Here is a 15830-nt window from a genome sequence, read left to right on the forward strand (position 1 = left end):
AGCTTTGTAGTACAGTCTGAAGTCAGGGAACCCAATTCCTCCAGCTCCGTTTTTCTTTCTCAAGATTGCTTTGGCTATTCGGGTCTTTTCTGTCTCCATACAAATTTTAAGATTTTTTGTTCTAGTTCCGTAAAAAATGCCATTGGTAATTTGATAGGTATTACATTGAATCTGTAGATTGCTTGGGTAGCATAGTCATTTTCACAATATTGATTCTTCCAATCCAAGAACAGCTTGTTATCTCTCCACCTGTTTCTGTCACTGTTGATTTCCCTCATTAGTGTCTTATAGTTTTCTGAGTACAGGTTTTTTACCTCCTTAGGTAGGGTTATTCCTAGGTATTATATTCTTTTTGTTGCAATGGTAAATGGGATTGTTTCCTTAATTTCTCTTTTTGATCTTTCATTGTTAGTGTATAGGATTGCAAGAGATTTCTGTGCATTAATTTTGCATCCTGCAACTTTATCATATTCATTGATTAGCTGTAGTAGTTTTCTGGTGGCATCCTTAGGATTCTCTATGTATAGTATCATGTCATCTGCAAACAGTGACAGTTTTACTTCTTCTTTTCCAATTTGTATTCCTTTTATTTCATTTTCTTCACTGATTGCCATGGCTAGGACTTCCAAAACTATGTTGAATAATAGTGGCCAGAGTGGACATCCTTGTGTTGTTCCTGATCTTAGAGGAAATGCTATCAGTTTTCACCATTGAGAATGATGTTTGCTGTGGGTTTGCCGTATATGGCCTTTATTATGTTGAGGGAGGTTCCCTCTATGCCCATTTTCTGGAGAGTTTTTATCATAAATGGGTGTTGAATTTTGTCAAAAGCTTTTTCTGCAACTATTGAGATGATCATATGGTTCTTATGCTTCAATTTGTTAATATGGTGTATCACATTGATTCATTTGCGTATATTGAAGAATCCTTGCATCCCTGGGATAAATCCCACTTGATCGTGGTGTATGATCCTTTTAATGTGTTGTTGGACTCTGTTTGCTAGTATTTTGTTGAGGATTTTTGCATTTATATTCATCAGTGATGTTGGTCTGTAATTTTCTTTTTTTGTAGTATCTCTGTCTGGTTTTGGTATCAGGGTGATGGTGGCCTCAGAGAATGAGTTTCGGAGTGTTCCTCCCTCTGTTATATCTTGGAAGAATTTGAGAAGGATGGGTGTTAGCTCTTCTCTAAATGTTTGATAGAATTTGCCTGTGAAGCCATCTGGTCCTGGACTTTTGTTTGTTGGAAGATTTTTAATCACAGTTTCAATTCCATTATTTGTGATTGGTCCATTCATATTTTCTATTTCTTCCTGGTTCAGTTTTGGAAGGTTATACCTTTCTAAGAATTTGTCCATTTCTTCCAGGTTGTCCATTTTATTGGCATAGAGTTGCTTGTAGTAGTCTCTTAGGATGTTCTGTATTTCTGTGGTGTCTGTTGTAACTTCTCCTTTTTCATTGTAATTTTATTGTTTTGAGTCCTCTCCCTCTTTTTCTTGATGATTCTGACTAAAGGTTTATCAATTTTGTTTATCTTCTCAAAGAAACAGCTTTTAGTTTTATTGATCTTTGCTATTGTTTTGTTTCTATTTCATTTATCTCTGCTCTGATCTTTATGATTTCTTTCCTTCTACTAACTTTGGGTTTTTTTTGTTTTTCTTTCTCTAGTCTTTAGGTGTAAGGTTAGATTGTTTATTTGAGATTTTTCTTGTTTCTTGAGGTAGGCTTGTAAAGCTATAAACTTCCCTCTTAGAACTGCTTTTGCTGCATCCCATAGGTTTTGGAACGTCGTGTTTTCATTGTCATTTGTCTCTAGGTAATTTTTGATTTCCTCTTTGATTTCTTGAGTGATTTCTTGGTTATTTAGTAATGTATTGTTCAGCCTCCATGTGTTTTTTTTTTTTATGTTTTTTTCCCTGTAATTGATTTCTAATCTCATAGTGTTGTGGTCAGAAAAGATGCGTGATATGATTTCAATTTTCTTAAATTTACCGAGGCGTGATTTGTGAACCAAGATGTGATCTATGCTGGGGAATGTTCTGTGTGCACTTGAGAAGAAAGTGTAATCTGCTGTTTTCAGATGGAATGTCCTATAAATATCAATTAAATCTATCTGGTCTATTGTGTCATTTAAAGCTTGTGTTTCCTTATTTAATTTTCTGTCTGGATTATCTGTCCATTGGTGTAAGTGAGGTGTTATAGTCCCCTACTATTATTGTGTTACTGTCGATTTCCTATTTTATAGCTGTTAGCAGTTGCCTTATGTATTGAGGTGCTCCGATGTTGGTTGCATATATATTTATAATTGTTATATCTTCTTCTTGGATTGATCCTTTGATCATTTGTAGTGTCTTTCCTTGTCTCTTGTAACATTCTTTATTTTAAAGTCTATTTTATCTGATACGAGTATTGCTACTCCAGCTTTCTTTTGATTTGCGTTTGCATGGAATATCTTGTTCCATCCCATCACCTTCAGTCTGTATGTGTCCCTAGGTCTGAAGTGGGTCTCTTGTAGACAGCATATATATGGGTCTTGTTTTTGTATCCATTCAGCAAGCCTGTGTCTTTGGTTGGAGCATGTAATCCATTTGGTTTAAGGTAATTATCGATATGTATGTTCCTATGACCATCTTCTTAATTGTTTTGGGTTTGTTTTTGTAGGTCCTTTTCTTCTCTTGTGTTTCCCACTTAGAGGAGTTCCTTTAGCATTTGTTATAGAGCTGGTTTGGTGGTGCTGAATTCTCTTACCTGCTGCTTGTCTGTAAAGCTTTTGATTTCTCTGTCAAATCTGAATGAGATCCTTGCCAGGTAGAGTTATCTTGGTTGTAGGTTCTTCCCTCTCATCACTTTAAATATGTCATGCCACTCCCTTCTGGCCTGTAGAGTTTCTGCTGAGAAATCAGCTGTTAATCTTATGGGAGTTCCCTCGTACGTTAATTGTCGTTTTTCCCTTGTTGCTTTCAGTAATTTTTCTTTGTCTTTAATATTTGTCAATTTGATTACTATGTGTCTCGGCATTTTTCTCCTTGCCTTTATCCTGCCTGGGACTCTCTGCACTTCCTGGACTTGGGTGGCTATTTCCCTTCCCATGTTAGGGACATTTTCCACTATAATCTTTTCAAAAATATTCTTGGGTCATTTCTCTCTCTTTTCTCCTTCTGGGACCCCTATAATGCGAATGTTGGTGCATTTAATGTCGTCCCAGAGGTCTCTGAGGCTGTCTTCATTTCTTTTCATTGTCTTTTCTTTATTCTGTTCTATAGTAGTGAATTCCACCATTATGTCTTCCACGTTACTTATCCGTTCTTCTGCCTCAGTTATTCTGCTATTGATTCTTTCTAGTGTATTTTTCATTTCATTTATTGTATTATTCATCTTTGCTTGTTCTTTAATTCTTCTAGGTCTTTGTTAAACATTTCTTGCATCTTCTCGATCTTTGCCTTCATTCTTTTTCTGAGGTCCTGGATCATCTTCACTATCATTATTCTGAATTCTTTTTCTGGAAGGTTGCCTATCTCCACTTCATTTTGTTGTTTTTCTGTGGTTTTATCTTGTTCCTTCACCTGGTACATAGTCCTCTGCCTTTTCATTTTGTCTCTCTTTCTGTGAATGTGGTTTTTGTTCCACAGGCTGCAGAATTGTAGTTCTTCTTGCTTCTGCTGTCTGCCTTCTGGTGGATGAGGGTATCTAAGAGGCTTTTGCAAGCTTGCTGATGGGAGGGACTGGTGGTGGGTAGAGGTGGGTGTTGCTGTGGTGGGCAGAGCTCAGTAAAACTTTAATCTGCTTGTCTGCAGATGGGTGTGGCTGGCTTCCCTCCCTGGTGGTTGTTTGGCCTGAGGTGACCCAGCACTGGAGCCTATCTGGCTCTTTGGTGGGGCTAATGGCAGACTCTGGGAGAGCTCACACCAAGGAGTAATTCCCAGAACTTCTGTTGCCAGTGTCCTTGTCCCCGTGGTGAGCCACGGTCACCCCATGCCTCTGCAGGAGACCCTCCAACACCAGCAGGTAGGTCTTGTTCAGTCTCCTATGGGGTCACTGTTCCTTCCCCTGGGTCCTGATGCACACACTACTTTGTGTGTTCCCTCCAAGAGTGGTCTCTGTTTCCCCCAGTCCTGTGAAAGTCCAGTAATCAAATCCCGCTAGGCTTCAAAGTCTGATTCTTTCCGAATTCCTCCTCCCATTGCTGGACCCACAGGTTGTGAAGCCTGACGTGGGGCTCCGAACCTTCACTCCAGTGGGTAGACTTCTGTGGTATATGTGTTCTCCAGTTTGTGAGTCACCCACCCAGCAGTTATGGGATTTGATTTTATTGTGATTGTGCCCTTCCTACCATCTCACTGTGGCTTCTCCTTTGTCTTTGGATGTGGAGTACCTTTTTTGGTGAGTTCCAGTGTTTCCCTGTCGATGATTGTTCATCAGTGAGTTGTGATTCTGGTGCTCTTGCAAGAGCGAGTGAGTTCAGTCCTTCTCCTCTGCCATCTTGAACCAATCTCCCTCAACCCTGCTCATTATATGATTTATTCTCTTTGAACTGGTATGCCTCTAACATTTTGGGACACTGATGCGAAATTACATTTGGAGGTCCACATACCACGATTGAACACCTACATGTTAAATGGAGCTGACTGTTAAAGTACTATGTTAAAACTCCTACTTTCATGAATACACCTTGAAACCATCCTGAACAGCCTGGGCCCCTTAGAGTTGTGTGTCATTTCCCCACCCCCAGATCTGTCCACCCTGGACAGCTGCCTACACACATGTGTATAAACACCTCTACCCACACACCCGAGATCTGTCCACACATTCTGTCTTCTGCAAGTAGCTACCCCAGAGAAATCGAACCCAGGGGAGAGGTCTGACCATGTCCTCAAATGGGCTTGGGACCATTTGTTTAGTAATTTTGGAGCATGAGCAGAAGAGAGGGCATGGTCTCCCTGTGGGTACATGGATTCCTGGCTCAGGGCAGAGAGGCCTCTCTTGTGTAGGTCTAAGGACTGCACTGCCTTTGCAGTTGAAGAATGCATCTTCCTCTTTGTTATCTATTTATTTCAATCTTTGATTCTTTTATTGTTCTTGATCATTTCCTCCAAAACCTAGCTGGAAACATGTGTTTCTTTTAGAATTTTACATAATGCTTATTCTGGGCTTTGTTTGCTTTGAACATTCTTTTATTTATTTATTTATTGAACTATTTATTTATTTATTTATTTATTTATTTATTTATTGAGGCACGCAGGATCTTCACTGAGGCAGGCGGGATCTTCTCGTTGCAGCACACGGGCTTCTCTCTAGTTGTGGTATGCGGGTTTTCTCTCTCTAGTTGTGGTGGACAGGCTCCACAGTGCGTGGGCTCTGTAGTTTTTGTCAGGCAGGCTCTCTCTTTGAGGCACGTGAGCTCAGTAGTTGTGGCGCATGGGCTTAGTTGACCCATGGCATGTGGGATCTTAGTTCCTTGACCAGGGATCAAACCTGCGTTCCCTGTATTGGAAGGCAGATTCTTTACCACTGGACCACCAGGGAGGTCCCTGAACATTCTTTTAGAATTGAGAGCCTCTTCTGCATTCACCCCTTATTGTTGTCTCTCTTTCCATTTTTATACATGATTTCCCTCCTACTATTACACACACAGATAGACATAACTACCATTTACTGTTTTCCAGAATAGTTGATGCATATTGGATTAATATTCAAGCATCTTGCTTCTAATCTTCAACATAACATTCCTCAGCCACATCATCTCAGGATCTCTAGCTACATTTATTGTTTCATATTTAAAAAATGATGATTGCCATCCTATCTTCACAAGATTGTTTTAAGGATAAAATAAGAGAATATATGAGAAAGTAATATTTGAAAACCATGAAATGTCATGGAAATGAATGGAATTACTGTGGCCATCATTATAAACTTGCCTTAATAATTAAGGAGTATTGTTCTCCAAAACTACTCACCTGCTCCCTACTCATCTCCTTCTGAAGTATAATTTGGCTTTTTTTTATAGTATTGGTCTGTGCTTATTCTTAGAATGCATGGATATTATTTATTATTATCAACAGAAATATTGAGCTACAAGTAAGCTCTGTCTTTATTGGCCCATTTATCAATATGCAATATAAATTTAAATAAGCCAAATGTGCACATAACAAAAATTCACATATAAAGGAACAAAAGAGGACAGAAATATTACCATTAGTCATCTAGGATTTTACTCTGATTTCTCCTGTGCTACATGTATTATTATTATTTATACTAAACAATCTATGTGTTTAAGTTAGTTTTATTATTCATATGTATAGTTAACAATCCTGAAATTAAGTATAAGTTCCCTGAGAAAGGTCTTTTCTTTAGTATGCTCTTACCTCTTTAAAACGTTACAACATGGAATTTAGATTCTCTTAACCCTGACTAAAAACATCTGTAACCAAAGATGAAAACTTACACAGGAAAAATTCCCTTCCAAAAGTTTGGCAAAAGTTTTCTAGATGTTCATCCAAGATGTTGCTGGTTGTGAATTTACCAGTAGTCCCTCACTTTTCCTATGCCTGAACAGACCAGTGAAGTTTGTCCAGGAAAGTTTTCTTAGTTATTTCTTATACTGGGTGACCTACATTTATGAATGAGGAGCCTCAGCTGTATCATGTCTATGGCTACAGGCTAAAATATCTTTATCTTCTCATTTCATTCATGAGCCTTCTGTCCTTACCAGTCACAAACCATGCTATCTCAGGCACAGAGTTAATTTGATGTTCTTAACTGACCCTGATATAATAAACATTAAGGAAATTAATAATGCTCGCTGTTTACACAATCACTTTATCCAGGAAAAGGTGTCAAGTTTGCTATGGTGCATTACCATCTGGGACTAATAGGACTATTTTGCTAAAATACTACACACACTGTCCCCTTTACATCACAAAGCTACCAGAAAAGTTTACAACACTTTACTAAAAAGTGCCTAGAATAAGAGTTATTTTAATACGCTAAAGTGAAGATAGAAAGGCAAAATTTGACGAGACCTAATTTTAAATCACTGTCAACTTTTTCAGTCAGTACTAACAATGTTAGAATGAACAAACTGATTATAAAGTGCTTGAAATCTAGACTATTTGAAATCTTAGCTCAAACATTTAGACAAAAGATTTTCATGTGGATCCAAATAAACTTGTGTTGAAGTGGCTATAAAGAATTTAATTAATTATGAATAACTCAAAATACGATAGCAGTGCTTTCTATTTACCTTTTCCCCATATGGTTTTTGTTGTCCGTTATATGCGTGCAAAGGAGGCAGAACAAATGGGAAAAAGAAGCCTGAGGTGCAATGGAGGGAAAGCCTCTCTGTCTTCTGTCCCCCAAGTTCTGTAAACCACTCTTTCTAGTTGCCTGATTAAGCTGTGGACTTTGCTCATAAGTAAATATGGACCCACTGGCTATAAGATGGGTCATTCTTAGAGCTGACAGAGGCTGGAGTTATTTTGTGTAAAGCATTTCACCAAGCACATCCCTAAGAAAATACTCAGGTCAAGCGTTCCTGTTTGCCCACTTTTAGCTCTAAAGGAAAATGTACTCTTTATATGTCTTTTTAATTTGTCCCAATTCTAAGGCATAGCAGAATTTGCAGAATTCCTACCTTTCACAAACACTGAGCTGGATATTCGATCCCTGGAAGATGTGAGTGTTCATGTAGGGTTGGGTGCAGAGGCGAGTACAGTGTTCATTTGATGGGAAGGAGCTATAAAGGGTAAAAGTTAAGATTTTGATTTAATCATGTTAAACATCCAAACTTGATATTTTCAGTTACACAGTGTATTTTTGCCTGAATAATCTCAACTTGGCTTTGTGTCTTATAAACGTGATACTATCAACTAAAAAGTATGAAATTTTAATAGAATATGCTTCATCTGGGCTTAACAAATTAGCACCTTTCAGGTAACAGGTTTACCCTTATAACAACAGTTTTAAGGTGCCTGAGATAATATCTAAATTGTTCTGAATTATTTAAGGTGGTTTTATATGTGGCTCCCAAATGAAGATACCTCATACTTTCACTTACACACTGACATACACACGCACACATACACAAACCATTCAACAGCACTGATGAGAAATCATGTTTATCATCCATACATTAGCCATTGAAAATTAATTGTACATTTTAAATATATATTGCCAAACTAGATTGGCATCCAAATGAATGCTTAGATCATTGGTCTTACAAGAAGCACATTCCTCTGGTGAATGGGTTAAACTGCCGCTGTCAGATTGAATATAATTAGCCTTGCTGATATGCAAAGAATTGCTCTGTCAGGAAATGTCACTGTCATTGAGTGCTGTTCCTTGTCTGCATTCAATTCTCTGTCTGGCTCAGAAAATTTTAATAACAGGTTGGAATTCACATGTAAAATTTTCACCAATTTTCTTAAAAATACCTTATTTCATTTTCATTTTGCTCTCACATAATATTTGGTTGTCATAAAATAGGATAATAAACACATCTTATTTCCTTAAATTTCATTGCCTTTTGTCCTTTGAAGATAGACACTTATAGTTCATTTTTTCCCTTAGTACTTTTCAAATTTTTAATGGGAGTTTAAATTTCATTGAAAGTGACAAAAGAAGAGAAGGGGCAGTGAGATGCAGGAAGTTGAAGAAACAGAGAAGAGGAAAGTTACCTCCCCTGTGTCTTCAAGGAGAGGAGACTTCTTTAATCTTAGGTGCCCCAGGAACATGAAACTAGTGATCAAATTTCAAAAACCACGTTTAATCAACAAAAATTTTAGTTTAAAGATGGTCATTAATCAGGGCCCAGTGCAGTCAAGAGAGTCAGATGCTTTCATTACATAATATACTTGAGTATAAATCTAGAATCTGTCTTCAGTCTTTTAAAAAATCCTTTGTAGGAAACTCAAAGTATTGAGGGCAGAGGTGTTGTTTTAATCTCTTCTTTAAGTTGCAGTGTATAATTTTAGCATAAGAGAGAAGCTGTGGGAATTTAAAAATTAGTTGCATAGTGTCAAAAAAGAGGACTCAAAATTAAGGATTTCTAGCAAGCAACAGTGTAAGAATAAGGAATTTTTTGTGAAGACACTTAGTCAAGGGGGACTGAAAAGCAAATTTGACTGAGGAAAAATAAATGGTTGAAACTGAAATTGAAATTGTGAAATATTGATGATTACAAACAGAAGGGGGTGGTTCCTGATATTTGGTTATTCTAGAAAGAATCAATAAGGAAGATGGGTGGGATATGTTTGTGGTCTCAAATATTTATAAAGTAACACACAGAGAATGGATAATAAAAAATGAAATTTTAACACAAGAAGAGAACACTTTTTCCCAGTTTTATTGCAACAAGAGCCTGCAACATAAGAGGAAAACATAGTCCTTAGGATATAAAGGAAGCAGCACATTTCAGAAGGATCTACTATAGCCTACAGAAACAGATTTGTAAAAACTTATGCTTTGGCCTTAAAATGCATTTAAACATGATTTCCATGGGGACAAAGAAGCATGGTAGGATTGATAATAAGAGATCGACCAAGATTAGAAGATGAAGAAGATGAGAAGTGAATGCACTGATATAAGGAAAACTGAAGAGTAACTAAAATTCAACAGCAGAATTTTAATTTTCATGAGAAGCATTGCAAACAGATTATATACTGCAGAAATTTCAATGATTGATGTAGAAAACAACAATGGAAAGCAAATTTTGAATGCAAATATAAAATACATTTAAATTATGAGAAATATAATTTAAAGTGGATTAGTAAGTCTGAAGAATAGTCAAGAACAAACTGAGAAACAGTAAAATAGCTAACACTGAATGCCTACCACGTACCAGGCATTCTTCTAATTAACTCATTTGAATCTCATATAAACCTATTAATTGTTATACTACTACATCCACTTTATAAATGAGGAAACCGAGGGACAGAGAGGGTATGTAACATGCCCAAAGTCACAGAGTAAGTAAGTGAAAGAGCAAGGCTTCCAACGTATTCTGGTTCCAGAGCCCCTTATGTATAACCATATGTTATGCCTCACACAAAGGTGAAAGAAAAATTAGCAAACTATTAAACTTACCTATTCTCAAAAAGAACCACAGTACCTGACAAAAAGGATTTTTCAGGTATCATGTAAAATATATGATGATATTAGCAAATATTTCTTGAAGAATAATTAGAATTTTATAGGATACGAAGATTTACATGCATCAGAAAAAAAAAAATTAAAACAAAGTATGTCGCCTAAGTGAAACAAAGTTCAGGTTGATTTCACACTTTCCAGAACATTAAACTCTGGAAAACAAGGACATAATATACAAACTTTTAAAGCACTAAGGTTGTCACCAATTTTTATAATATCTAAAGAAATTACCACTTGTATGTGAATTTGGCAGAAAAACAATTACAAATAAACAATGTCTTAGTGAATTTTGTAATTATAAATCTTTCCGTGAAAAGAAAAAAAACCTAACAATTCAATTTTTTAAAAAGCCTAATAATTAAAGAAGATTAGGATTAGAAATCATTATAAATACTGTAACATATACCAGTATATGACTAAAAAATATAAGTATTAAAATTAATTCTTGACCTTGTTCAATGTCAACTAGTCCCCTATACACAATACACACACACACACACGCACACACACAAATCCCTCCTTTCTTCTTTTCTTTTGAAAAAGCTTTTTTCTTTCAGTTGGATTTTCTCAAAGCATACTTACGACTACATTCACTTCTCTTCCTCCCAAAGAAAGCCAAAATTTAAAAAGACAAACTGTTTTTTCCCTAGAGATTCTTGTGCTACATGTTAAAAAATGCAGAAACAAAATCTAGAGATTGAAAAAAGAAAGCTGCTGAGAAAATTAATGAACCTCATTATAAATATAAATGAAAATATCTAAATAAATTATTATTAAATAAAAAGACAGCAATTTATTAAAGAAGTAATATAGGGTTACAAAGTAAGCTGTATTCCAAGAACAGGAGATTGCTTAATATTAGGAAATATATTCATATAAAGCATCTCATCAGTAAGTTAAATAAATTATGAGACATACTGAAATTGCATTTGATAAATTCAACATACATTCCTTAAATCTCAGTAAATTAGTAAGTAAACATACTTTCTTCACATGATAAAGAATTTCAATCTCAAACCATAAGCCAAAGTCATATTAAGTAGTAATGTTCCCATTTATAGCAGGAGTAAGACAAGAGTAACCATTCTTACTCGGATTCTTTCTTTTTCTCTGGGATTTATTCTCAGACAATTAAATAGATGAATAATTTCTTGGTTTTCATATTTGTTTGTTTGTTTGGCAGCAGAACACCCACCTTCTTTCCACCTCAAGGGAGAATCACCTATGGCCTATGAGTCAAATGGTGCTCGGGACAGAGATTTAGAGGCAATTTAGAAAGCAAAAGCTACTGAGGAAAAAAGAAGAGTGTGAGTCCAGGAATGTCAGAATGAGACTGCAAATCTACATTTGGTAGCTTCGATTACAATTTTAAGAAGAGACATTTAATGTTTGTGTGTGTGTATGTGTGTCTCTGTATGTGCATATAACAGATGGTGCAATATATAATTCATATCTTCTATTAAGGCTTCTCTATGAAATATTGGACACCAATATGGTAGAGTAAAATTTCTTTTGAATGGGATAGGGGTGCAACTAAGTGTTGAGTACTGCTTCAAATGTAGCATAAAGCAAAAGAAAGACTGCCCACAAAGACAGTTAATACTATGATTCAGTGTTGTATAAAAGATAAAAATATCATTAATTATTTCCAGATTATCACTACATACTCATAAAACCCAAGAGAATCAACTTAAAATCTATTATAATAATATAGTTCAGTGAGGTGGCTGTTTATGAAAACTATAAAAAATAATATCTGTTTATGAAAACTATAAAAACTAATATCTTTCTTATGTTATAAGGGTAACTACATACAATAACTATAAAAAATGATATCTTTCTTATGTTATATAAAAGATACAAATATCATTAATTATTTCCAGATAATCACAGCCTACTCAGAAAACACAGGAGAATGAACTGAAAAATCAATTATAATAATAGAATTCAGTGAGGTGGCTGTTTATAAAAACTATAAAAAATGATATCTTTCTTATGTTATAAGGATAATCACATATGATAACTATAAAAAATGATGTCTTTCTTATAAGGATAGTCACATATGATTAAAAAACCTGATTCACAACAGCAGCAAAGATTATCAAGTATCTATATCAAATAGGACATAAGTTAATCAAAAATGCAAAAGACTATGACAACAATTACAAAATTTTATTGAGAGAAAAGACTTGAATAAAAAGAGAAACACAATATACCTAGATAAAAATAGTTGAAATTGTCATCAATTCCAATTTCAAAATTAAAAAAAATGAAAGAACTTGCATATCCAGATATTAAAACAACGATAATAAAATTAGGCTGGTATAGTCTAGAACACCCCAAAATAATACTGAAGTACATATAAATAGTACCTGATATAACATTTCAAATTGTGGAGATGGGGTTCTGGCTTCCAGTAACGGCAGATTGAAATGGTTGTACGAACCCTCCAAAGGATAATAATTATAAAAACTGAATAAAATATTATTTAAAAACTATTGTAGGAAATGGACAGTGACTAAATGCAAGCAGAAATGAGAGAAGATTTATCCTTGAAAGACTGCAACTATAATGGTATGAAATGTGAGTTTCTGAATGTTTGCATTATGACATTCCTCAACTCCCTACATCCCTTGTGGTATAAACCTGAAGACATATCAGCTCAAGGTAGCTGACTAGAGCCTAAAGCTGGCAGAGCAGTTAGAAACTTAGGGAAGAAATTCCAGAAGAAAAGACCCATAGAAAAGGTGAGAAACAAAATGTGAATATATACTCTATCCAAATCCCTGGCTGTCCATCAAATAACACATGGGGGACAACAAGGGGCACAGAAATAAAAACAAAGAGGATGAGAGAGAAATCTACCCATAAGGCAGAGCTTTACCAGGTCAGATTTGAGACTTAATAGCTCTTTTGATTTGAGTGCATTCTCTGATCTATGCTCAGCTTGAGAAGCAGAGCTGATGTCTTACTCAGAGACTGAAGCTTAAAGATAAAGACTTCGTCAAAGCTCAGGGCTGGCAAAGCAGCTAAAGTTTATGAAAGAAGCAACAGAAGCAAAATCACAAAGAGGGTGTCTCCAAATCTGCATATAAACTCGGTGCACATCCTTTCCTGAACAATAAACTATACAGGTTCAGAAGACACCTTCAGGGTACCAAAAGGGTGTCAGACAACAGCTTGACACTGAAAGAACTGAGCAGGGACATCAGTTTCTGCTCCCCATGGGAGAAAAATGTACAGTTTAACTTTAGGCGAATTAATTACCTATGAGGAGAAAAAACCCCAACAACCCTCAGAATGATAACACAGTACAATTTATTACCTAAAATGATCAGTTTTCAACCAAAAATAATCAAAGGAAGAGTAGGGTGTTACTTTTATTCTGAAAAAAAGAAAGCAAATAAAAAGTGATTCCAACTGAGCTCAAATGTTGACTATGTCAAACAAAAAATTCAAAGCAGCTGGAAAAATATATTTCAAGAATTAAAGGAAAATATGGTCTCAATGAGTAAACAGACAGGAAATAATAACCCAGAATTACAAACTATAAAAATGATTTAAAATTAAAGAGGAAAAAATCATTAGAATAACTCCACAGAAGATTAGATATGGCAAAAATGTCACTAAACTTGATAATATATTAATAAAACCTGTCAAATCTAACAACAGAGAAAAGGATGATTTAATAAACTGAACAAAACCTCAGAAATTTGGCGCAATGTCAACTGGTCCATTATATATGTTAACTGGAGTCCCAGAAGGAGAAGAAAAACTCACAAAAAGGTAGAATAATCATTTGGAGAAATAATGGCCTCAGGCTTCCCCCCATTTGGTTAAAAACACACACACATTAACTTACAGATCCAGGAATTTCAATGAAGTTCAAGCAGGAGGAAAAAAAAAAAAAAAAGCAAATCATACCACAGGTACAATGTTGCTGTTGAAGGAAGGGGATGGAGGATGATGAAAATATGAATGGTGAAAGCAGAAAGAAAAAAATGGCACATTATATACAAGGGAAAAATGTTGTTTAACTGTTGACTTCTCATCAGGAATAATGGAGGCCAGAATACATTAAAATAACATATCCAAAATGTTAACTTAAGACAACAACAAAAAACTATCAACTAAAATATCAACTAAAATTTTTATATGCAGCAAAAGTTTACTTCAGATACAAAGGTAAAATAAAGAACATTTCAAACAAAAAAAAATCTAAAAGAATTCATGACCAGCAGAAATGCAATAGAAGAAAAGCTAAAGAAAGACTTTAAGCTTCAGACAAAATAGACTTCAGGACAATAATGATTAACAGAGACAAAAAGGGTCATATTATACAGATGAAAGATCAGTTATTCAGACAGATATAACGTTATAACTGTTTATGTAATTTATAAGAGAGTTTCAAAATAAAGGAAGCAAAAAATTGAAAGAACTAAAGTGAGAAAATGACAAACCCACAATTATGGTTGAAAATTTTAAAAACAACTCTATTGGTAATTGATAGAACAATGAGACAAAAAGTCAGTAAGAATATAAAAGATTTGGGCAACATCATCAAACGCCTAACAAAACTGACATTTCTATAACACTGTACCCAACAATAGTAGAGTGGTGATAAGGTAACATAAATTATAGGAAAATAATGAAAAAAATTCCCTACATAAAATTTCTAGTTTTCTTATCTATAATATAGGAATAATAATAATCCCTTTTTAAAATTTAAAGTTAATCAAATGAGTTTATCTATGTAAAATATTTAGAATAATATCTGCTACATAGTAACTATCCAAAGTAATTTAGCTATTATTATACTCCAGATGTTTTAAAGAGTCAAGATTAAAATATAGTAATATAAAAATTTTACTATTTTATTATAGTAGAGTTAGAAGAAAATTTACATAAATATCTGGTTTAGGGTAGAATTTTTTTTTTCTTGAAGTACAGTTGATTTACAATATTATATTAGTTTCATGTATACAACATAGTATTTAATATATTTACAGACTATACTCCATTTAAATTATTACAAAATAATGACTATATTTCCTTGTGCTGTTAAATATATCCTTGTTACTTATTTATTTTATACACAGTAGTTTGTATCTCTTAATCCCCTACTCCTACCCTGCCCCTTCCTCATCCCCTCTTCCTACTGGTAACCACTAGATTTAGGGTAGAAACTTTTTTCTATGCATTACAGTAAAAGACGTTAACAAATAAAAAAGATGGATAGTTTTAAATTTAAAAATATAATTGTACACTTGCAAATGTCACTTATCGCTCAAACTGGAAAGGATAAAAAGTAAATAAGTTTATTTTTGGTTAAGTAAGGAAATGGGAAGCCTTGTCCCTTACAACAGTATAAACTGAAAACATTTCTGAGCTTGGGGGCAACAATTTTAGCAATGTATATCAAAGGGCTTTAAATTTTCCATTAATTTCAACTCATTTATTTCTCTCCTAAGAATTAGAAAAAATAATCATAGACATAACAAAAGATTTATGTATGAGATAATTTTTATCTCAGTGTTATGTATATAGCAGTAGAAGACTTAAGGTAAAAACTTTAAATGTCTAACCATAGGGATTTAGCCACATAAACTACGGTCATCCACCCATGTAATGGAACTAGAATACTGTACATGTATGTGTGTTCATGTCTGTGTTTAGGACGTTTATTTA

General features: G+C 34.6%; 1 protein-coding gene across 5 annotated transcripts in view; it reads right to left on the reverse strand.

Moving 5' to 3' along the window:
* MAGI2 (membrane associated guanylate kinase, WW and PDZ domain containing 2) overlaps positions 1 to 15830 on the reverse strand; it is a 1327276-nt gene that overhangs the window by 849083 nt on the left and 462363 nt on the right. The window contains exon 2 of one of the 5 annotated variants that reach the window (XM_061198468.1): positions 7630 to 7731. The exons of the other annotated variants lie outside the window; for them this stretch is intronic. The gene's annotated coding sequence lies outside the window, so the exon portion shown is untranslated. The remainder of the gene's footprint in view (positions 1 to 7629; positions 7732 to 15830) is intronic. 5 annotated transcript variants of the gene reach the window in all.

Source organism: Eubalaena glacialis, chromosome 8, assembly GCF_028564815.1.
Source record: "Eubalaena glacialis isolate mEubGla1 chromosome 8, mEubGla1.1.hap2.+ XY, whole genome shotgun sequence".
Classification (NCBI taxonomy): Eukaryota; Metazoa; Chordata; class Mammalia; order Artiodactyla; family Balaenidae; genus Eubalaena; species Eubalaena glacialis.